This window comes from Enhydra lutris, unplaced genomic scaffold, assembly GCF_002288905.1.
Source record: "Enhydra lutris kenyoni isolate GAN:26980312 unplaced genomic scaffold, ASM228890v2 scaffoldscaffold4, whole genome shotgun sequence".
NCBI classification, from domain to species: Eukaryota; Metazoa; Chordata; class Mammalia; order Carnivora; family Mustelidae; genus Enhydra; species Enhydra lutris.
The window spans coordinates 49836256-49845124 of NW_019154088.1; the positions used below are offsets into that span (position 1 = coordinate 49836256).

General features: G+C 37.1%; 1 pseudogene; it reads left to right on the top strand.

Annotated features, from left to right (window-relative positions):
- Nucleotides 1-1433: 1433 nt before the first annotated feature.
- Nucleotides 1434-2222, top strand: LOC111139930 (annotated as a pseudogene).
- Nucleotides 2223-8869: the final 6647 nt, after the last annotated feature.

The following is an 8869-nucleotide window of genomic DNA, read 5'->3' on the forward strand; positions in this document are numbered from 1 at the left end:
AGTAGTATGCAAATTATATAAGTGAATAGAGAAAGAAGATCATTACCAGGATGTGTATATCTCAAATCCAGGATTAGTTTAACATTAAAAACAAAATGTTTGATAAAATTCAACACACAATTTTTTGAAAAAGCTTTTTTTTTTTAGGTTCTTTTTAAAAAAAAATTTATTTTATTAACATATAATGTATTATTAGCCCCAGGGGTACAGGTCTGTGAATCGCCAGGTTTACACACTTCATATCACATACCTTCCCCAATGTCCATAACCCCACCACCCTCTCCTTACCCCCCGGGAGTCCTCAGTTTGTTTTGTAAGATTAAGAGTCTCTTATGGTTTGTCTCCCTCCCAATCCCATCTTGTTTCATTTATTCTTTTCCTACCCTCCAAACCCCCCATGTTGCCTCTCAACTTCCTCATATCATGGAGATCATATAATAACTGTCTTTCTCTGATTGACTTATTTCGCTAAACATAATACCCTCTAGTTCCATCCAAGTCGCAAATGGCAAGATTTCCTTTATTTTGATGGCTGCATAGTATTCCATTGTAGATATATACCACATCTTCTTTATCCATTCATCTGCTGTTGGACATCTAGGTTCTTTCCATAGTTTGGCTATTGTGGACAGTGCTGCTATAAACATTCAGGTGCCTGTGCCCCTTCGGATCACTACATTTGTATCTTTAGGGTAAATACCCAGTAGTGCAACTGCTGGGTCGTAGCGTAGCTCTATTTTCAACTTTTTGAGGAACCTCCATGCTGTTTTCCAGAGTGGTTGCACCAGCTTGCATTCCCACCAACAGTGTTGGAGGGTTCCCCTTCCTCTGCATCCTCGCCAGCATCTGTCATTTCCTGACTTGTTAATTTTAGCCATTCTGACTGGTGTGAGGTGATATCTCATTGTGGTTTTGATTTGTATTTCCCTGATGTCGAGTGATGTGGAGCACTGATAAAGCTTCTTAATAAACAAATAAAAAGGACCATTCTAACCAGATAAAGGTTACCTGACAAATACAGCAGCTAACTGTATATATTGAAAACATTCTCATTAAGCTCAGGAACAAGACAGGTAGCATAAAGGAGAAAAGATCTAGTGGATCTTGGGGTGAGAAAGACACCCTGGAAATCTGCAACACTCTGGCCCAATCTAAGTAAATGAATCATGTTTATTGATTAAAAGACTCAATATTTTTAAAAATCATTTCTTCCAAAATAATCTATAAATTCAGTGCAATTCTAGTCAAAATACAAATGAAATCAAATGTGTTTTTGTGTGTAACCTGTTACACTATATCTATAATTTATATGTAAGAGCCATAAATATACTTATGAAGAAGAACAAGGTGGGGAGATTTGCTCTACAGGTTTTATTTTAAAAACCTTATTAAAAAGCTATCATAATTAAGCCTTTTGGTTCCCTGAGCAGTTCATGGCAGTTGGCAAGAACACATGCCTTACAAAAGGTGGCAAGAAGAAAGTGGTTGATCCGTTTTCTAAGAATGATTGGTATGATGTGAAAGCACCAGCTATGTTCAGTATAAGAAATATTGGAAAAACACTAGTCATAAGAACTCAAGGAACCAAAAGCACATCTAATGGCCATGAGAACACAAAAACATAATGTGTTTTTGAAGTGAACCTTCCAGATCCTGCAGAATGATGAAATTGCATTTCAAAAATTCAAGCTAATTACTGAGGATGTTCAGGGCAAAAACTGCCTAATTCCATGGCATGGGTCTTATTCGTGACAAAATATGTTCCATGGTCAAAAAAATGGCAGACCCTGATTTAAGCTCATATTGATGTCAAGAATACTGTTGGTTATTTGTTTTATCTATTTTGTGTTGGTTTTACTAAGAAACACAACAGTCAGATTTAAAAGACCTCTTATCCTTAGCAACAACCGGTCCACCAAATTTGGAAAAAAGATGGAAACCCATGACCCAAAAAGTACAGACAAATGACTTGAAAGAAGTAGTCAATAAGTTGATTTCAGACATCATTGGAAAAAGACATAGAAAAGACTTGCCAATCTATTTATCCACTCCATGATGTCTTTGTTAGAAAAGTAAAAATGCTGAAGAAGCCCAAATTTGAGTTGGGAAAGCTCATGGAGCTTCAGGTTGAAGGTAGTTTTGGAAAAGCTACTGGAGATGAGACTGGTGCTAAAGTTGAATAAGCTTATGGATATGAGCCACCAGTCCAAGAATCTGTTTAAAATTCAGACATTTAATGGTAACAAAAAAATCTTACTTGTGATATCTAAAAAAAAAAAAAAAAAGGTATAATAATTAAGGCAGTGTGGTGCTGGTTCAGGGATAGAAAAAATGACAATAGACTAGAACAGGATACCTAAACAGAACTACACCTATATGGAAACTTGATCTCATAAAAAAAAAAAAAAAAAAAAAGCAGGCTTTTTTCATGGATAAGTGAAAGAAAAAATGGACTTTAAAAAAAGTGTTAATACAATTTAAAAGCATCACATTAAATCCCTACACTCTGCTAAGCACTAGAATAAATTCCAAACAGATCAGTAGTTAGAATGAGAAGGACAAATGATAAAACATCTTGAAAACTTTTCTTGAAAAGAAAATATTTTCTGGCTTTGGTGTCCAAAAGGATTTCGTTCTTTCTTTCCTTTTTTAAAAGATTTATTTATTTATTTGAAACAGAGAGAGGGACTGAGCATACAAGCAGGGAGAGCGGCAGGCAGAGGTAGAAGCAGACTCCCCACTGAGCAGGGAGCCCAATGCGTGGCTGGATCCCAGGCCCCTGGGATCATGACATGAGCCGAAGGCAGACACCTAATTGACTGAGCCCCCCAGGAGCCCCCCAAAAGGATTTCTTAAAGAAGATCCAAAAATGTGTAAATCAGAAAGCAAAGGTGATAGCCAAAACAATCTTGAAAAAGAAGTCCAAAGTTGGAGGACTTACAATTCCCAATTTCAAACCTTACTGCAAAACTATAGTAATCAAGACACTGTGGTAATGGCATGAGGGTAGACCTATAGAACAATGGAGTAAAATGGAGAATCCAGATATAAACCCTTCCATTTATAGTCAATTGATTTTCCACAAGGGTGCCAAGCTAATTCAATGGAGAAGAAATGTTTTCCATAAATGGTGCTGGGATATCTGAATATCCACATGTGAAAGACCCCTACCTGAACCCTACACAAAAATTAACTAAAAATGGATCATAGACTTAAATGTAAAAAAGCTGTAACACCACTAGAAGAACACATAGTAGTAAATCTTCGTGAACTTGGGTTAGGCAATGATCTCTGACATACAACCCCAAAAAGACAAGTGAAAAAAAATTTTTTTGAAAAGTTGGACTTCATCAAAATTAAAAACTTTTGAGGGGGAAATTATACCATCAAGAAAATGAAAGATACCTCATACAATGGGAGAAGATATTGATTGAGGATTGTAAAGAAAGCCCTCCAACAGAGCAAGAGATGCAAATGCTGGCAGTCATGAAAGCAAGCCCTGTTAATATTGGAGGATGAAGCCATATGGGTAGGGCACCAACAGTAACTGCTACACAGTCCCAGACTCTCTTCAGTAGGATTAGGCAGGCCCCAGTCTTAGCTTGAGTTTTCCCCAAAAGTATACATAACCTAAGGCAAAAGACTCATGTGCTATTACTTTATTAGGGCAAGCAGTTCCAAGAAGCAGGGTTAGGAAAGGAGAAGTGAAGTGGAGAAGGAGAGAGAACCAATATGAAATTGCATTGTGGCCTTGGGGCCATTATTAAATGTCAACAATTGCTTGATCTCTTGGAATAGTCCTTAAGAAGCCTTAAAAAGAAACCCAGACTTTTGTACTAGAAGACCCAAAAAAGCACCTGAATACAATTTTTAAAAGACTGGTTTTCCCCAACAAGTAGTTAGTTGATATATCTGTAAATTAAGACTCTCTTAGACCTCATTCATACTGCAGGTTCCCTTTAATCAACATCCAATACATAATTGGTGGTAATGGATAGCTGGGATAATTGAAATCCACAGAATAATAGCTACCATTTAGTAAGTACAAGGTGGTTTTATATAATGTCTAATCCTCACAAAGTAGCTTTTGTTATACTGATTTTATTAATGCCCAAGCTGAGATTCAGCTAACTTAAGGAACTCGGCCAATGTCACAAAGCTAGTAAGTAGCAGATCAGGTTTTGGAACCAGGTCTTCTTCTTCTTCTTCTTCTTCTTTTTTTTTTTTTTAACTCCTGAAACAATATTCTTTCTATTATACCAGGAAGCCTTTTAGAAGAAAGGATTAAGATTCCTAAATCTCCTCTTAGCTAATAATCTTTAGACCTGTTATTTATTTTTTAAATAGGTCATACAAACACATGGTTTAAAATTCAAGAAATACAAGAGGATATTCAGTGAAAACTCTCCTTTTTGCCCTGTCCACGAGTAACCCAGTTCTTTTCAGGGGCAACTATTTTTACCAGTTTCTTGTGTATCTTCTCCAAAATATTTGTGCATAAATATAATTTTTCCCCCTTTTAACAGAAAGGGGTTATTCTACCCAATGTGTGCTGTTTTTAGACATCTGAATATTAAAAAAAAAAAGGCCAAAAGATTTTAGGTTCCCATTACTATTAAAAGGGGGAAAAAATATATATATATATAAATATATATAAATATATATATATATATATATATATAGGCTACATTTAAGAATATGTAGAAAGCACTTTTCCAAGATGGAAGTTTCTGATGAAATCTATTCAAATTATAATTCATTATTATTTGGCAAGTCTGTTACCTCTGCTCAATATAGCTTTTGTTTACCATATCTTTTTCAGTAAAGAGCCAGATAGTAAATATTTCAGGCTCTCTGTCGTAACTATTCAACTGTGCTGTTATAACATAAAATTAGCCATCAACAATATGTAAACAGAGGGACAAACAAGTGGGTTCTAATAAAACTTAATCACAAAAACATGCAGCAGGCCAGATTCGACCTGTAGGTCATAGTTTTCTGACTCTCTAGGAGATATTTTTTTTAAAGATTTTATTTATTTATTTGACAGAGAGAGAGCGAGCACAAGTAGGCAGAGAGGGAGGGAGAGGGAGAACCAGGCTCTCCACTGAGCAGCAAGCCCGATGTGGGACTGGATGCCAGGACCCTGGAATCATGACCTGAGCTGAAGGCAGACGCTCGGCTGACTGAGCCACCCAGGTGCCCGAGATACTTTTTAAAAAGTATAGTATATTTTTATGTACTATAAAAGTGTATAGCATACTAGCCTTATTTGGACACACCAGCATGATGAAATAAACCCCTGATTTGTACTGTTTGTCAGTCTCTGTAGTGTCAATACTTCCAATAAAATGAGTGAGATCAATCTACTAACAGTTTAGCAATAAGATTGCAACATTCCTAAATACTAAGAATTGGTTCTCATGATCTGATGAGAGACAGTCACAGCACACTACTGCTTGCAAAACCAGGAGATACAGTATAATGAGTATACTAGGAATAGCTAAAGCCAAAGAAAATAAAGGGAGAAAAATGTTTCGCTTTTTTTTTTTTTTACTCTTAAAGGGTTTGAGACACATGAATAAACAAAGATTGTAGAATGTACCTTTCCATACTCACTAGCATTTATATTGTTTTGTTTTATTATAAAACATGGAGAAGAGAAAATTTTATGTAGACAAAGAGATCACTTTTTTTTAATTTTATTTTTTATAAACATATAATATATTTTTATCCCCAGGGGTACAGGTCTGTGAATCGCCAGGTTTACACACTTCACAGCACTCACCATAGCACATACCCTCCCCAATGTCCATAATCCCACCCCCCCAACTCCCCTCCCCCCATTAACCCTCAGTTTGTTTTGTGAGATTAAGAGTCACTTATGGTTTGTCTCCCTCCCAATCCCATCTTGTTTCATTTACTCTTCTCCTACCCCCTTAACCCCCATGTTGCATCTCCTCTCCCTCATATCAGGGAGATCATATGATAGTTGTCTTTCTCCGATTGACTTATTTCGCTAAGCATGATACCCTCTAGTTCCATCCACGTCCTCGCAAATGGCAAGATTTCATTTCTTTTGATGGCTGCATAGTATTCCATTGTGTATATATACCACATCTTCTTTATCCATTCGTCTGTTGATGGACATCTAGGTTCTTTCCATAGTTTGGCTATTGTAGACATTGCTGCTATAAACATTCGGGTGCACGTGCCCCTTCGGATCACTACGTTTGTATCTTTAGGGTAAATACCCAGCAGTGCAATTGCTGGGTCATAGGGTAGTTCTATTTTCAACATTTTGAGGAACCTCCATGCTGTTTTCCAGAGTGGTTGCACCAGCTTGCATTCCCACCAACAGTGTAGGAGGGTTCCCCTTTCTCCGCATCCTCGCCAGCATCTGTCATTTCCTGACTTGTTAATTTTAGCCATTCTGACTGGTGTGAGGTGGTATCTCATTGTGGTTTTGATTTGTATTTCCCTGATGCCGAGTGATGTGGAGCACTTTTTCATGTGTCTGTTCGCCATCTGGATGTCTTCTTTGCAGAAATGTCTGTTCATGTCCTCTGCCCATTTCTTGATTGGATTATTTGTTCTTTGGGTGTTGAGTTTGCTAAGTTCTTTATAGATTTTGGACACTAGCCCTTTATCTGATATGTCATTTGCAAATATCTTCTCCCATTCTGTCAGTTGTCTTTTGGTTTTGTTAACTGTTTCCTTTGCTGTGCAAAAGCTTTTGATCTTGATGAAATCCCAATAGTTCATTTTTGCCCTTGCTTCCCTTGCCTTTGGCGATGTTCCTAGGAAGATGTTGCTGCGGCTGAGGTCGAAGAGGTTGCTGCCTGTGTTCTCCTCAAGGATTTTGATGGATTCCTTTCTCACATTGAGATCCTTCATCCATTTTGAGTCTATTTTCATGTGTGGTGTAAGGAAATGATCCAATTTCATTTTTCTGCATGTGGCTGTCCAATTTTCCCAACACCATTTATCGAAGAGGCTGTCTTTTTTCCATTGGACATTCTTTCCTGCTTTGTCGAAGATTAGTTGACCATAGAGTAAGGGTCTATTTCTGGGCTCTCTATTCTGTTCCATTGATCTATGTGTCTGTTTTTGTGCCAGTACCATGCTGTCTTGATGATGACAGCTTTGTAATAGAGCTTGAAGTCCGGAATTGTGATGCCACCAACTTTGGCTTTCTTTTTCAATATTGCTTTGGCTATTCGAGGTCTTTTCTGGTTCCATATAAATTTTAGGATTATTTGTTCCATTTCTTTGAAAAAAATGGATGGTACTTTGATAGGAATTGCATTAAATGTGTAGATTGCTTTAGGTAGCATAGACATTTTCACAATATTTATTCTTCCAATCCAGGAGCATGGAACATTTTTCCATTTCTTTGTGTCTTCCTCAATTTCTTTCATGAGTACTTTATAGTTTTCTGTGTATAGATTCTTAGTCTCTTTGGTTAGATTTATTCCTAGGTATCTTATAGTTTTGGGTGCAATTGTAAATGGGATTGACTCCTTAATTTCTCTTTCTTCTGTCTAGTTGTTGGTGTAGAGAAATGCAACTGATTTCTGTGCATTGATTTTATATCCTGACACTTTACTGAATTCCTGTACAAGTTCTAGCAGTTTTGGAGTGGAGTCTTTTGGGTTTTCCACATATAGTATCATATCATCTGCAAAGAGTGATAGTTTGACTTCTTCTTTGCCAATTTGGATGCCTTTAATTTCCTTTTGTTGTCTGATTGCTGAGGCTAGGACTTCTAGTACTATGTTGAATAGCAGTGGTGATAACGGACATCCCTGCCGTGTTCCTGACCTTAGCAGAAAAGCTTTCAGTTTTTCTCCATTGAGAATGATATTTGCGGTGGGTTTTTCATAGATGGCTTTGATAATATTGAGGTAGGTGCCCTCTATCCCTACACTTTGAAGAGTTTTGATCAGGAAGGGATGCTGTACTTTGTCAAATGCTTTTTCAGCATCTATGGAGAGTATCATATGGTTCTTGTTCTTTCTTTTATTAATGTGTTGTATCACATTGATTGATTGGCGGATGTTGAACCAACCTTGCAGCCCTGGAATAAATCCCACTTGGTCGTGGTGAATAATCCTTTTAATGTACTGTTGAATCCTATTGGCTAGTATTTTGGCGAGAATTTTTGCATTTGTGTTCATCAAGGATATTGGTCTGTAGTTCTCTTTTTTGATGGGATCCTTGTCTGGTTTTGGGATCAAGGTGATGCTGGCCTCCTAAAATGAGTTTGGAAGTTTTCCTTCCATTTCTATTTTTTGGAACAGTTTCAGGAGAATAGGAATTAGTTCTTCTTTAAATGTTTGGTAGAATTCCCCCGGGAAGCCTTCTGGCCCTGGGCTTTTGTTTGTTTGGAGATTTTTGATGACTGTTTCAATCTCCTTACTGGTTATGGGTCTGTTCAGGCTTTCTATTTCTTCCTGGTTCAGTTGTGGTAGTTTATATGTCTCTAGGAATGCATCCATTTCTTCCAGATTGTCAAGTTTGTTGGCGTAGAGTTGCTCATAGTATGTTCTTATAATTGTCTGTATTTCTTTGGTGTTGGTTGTGATCTCTCCTCTTTCATTCATGATTTTATTGATTTGGGTCCTTTCTCTTTTCTTTTTGATAAGTCTGGCCAGGGGTTTATCGATCTTATTAATTCTTTCAAAGAACCAGCTCCTAGTTTCATTGATTTGTTCTATTGTTTTTTTGGTTTCTATTTCATTGATTTCTGCTCTGATCTTTATGATTTCTCTTCTCCTGCTGGGTTTAGGGTTTCTTTCTTGTTCTTTCTCTAGCTCTTTTAGGTGTAGGGTTAGGTTGTGTACCTGAGACCTTTCTTGTTTCTTGA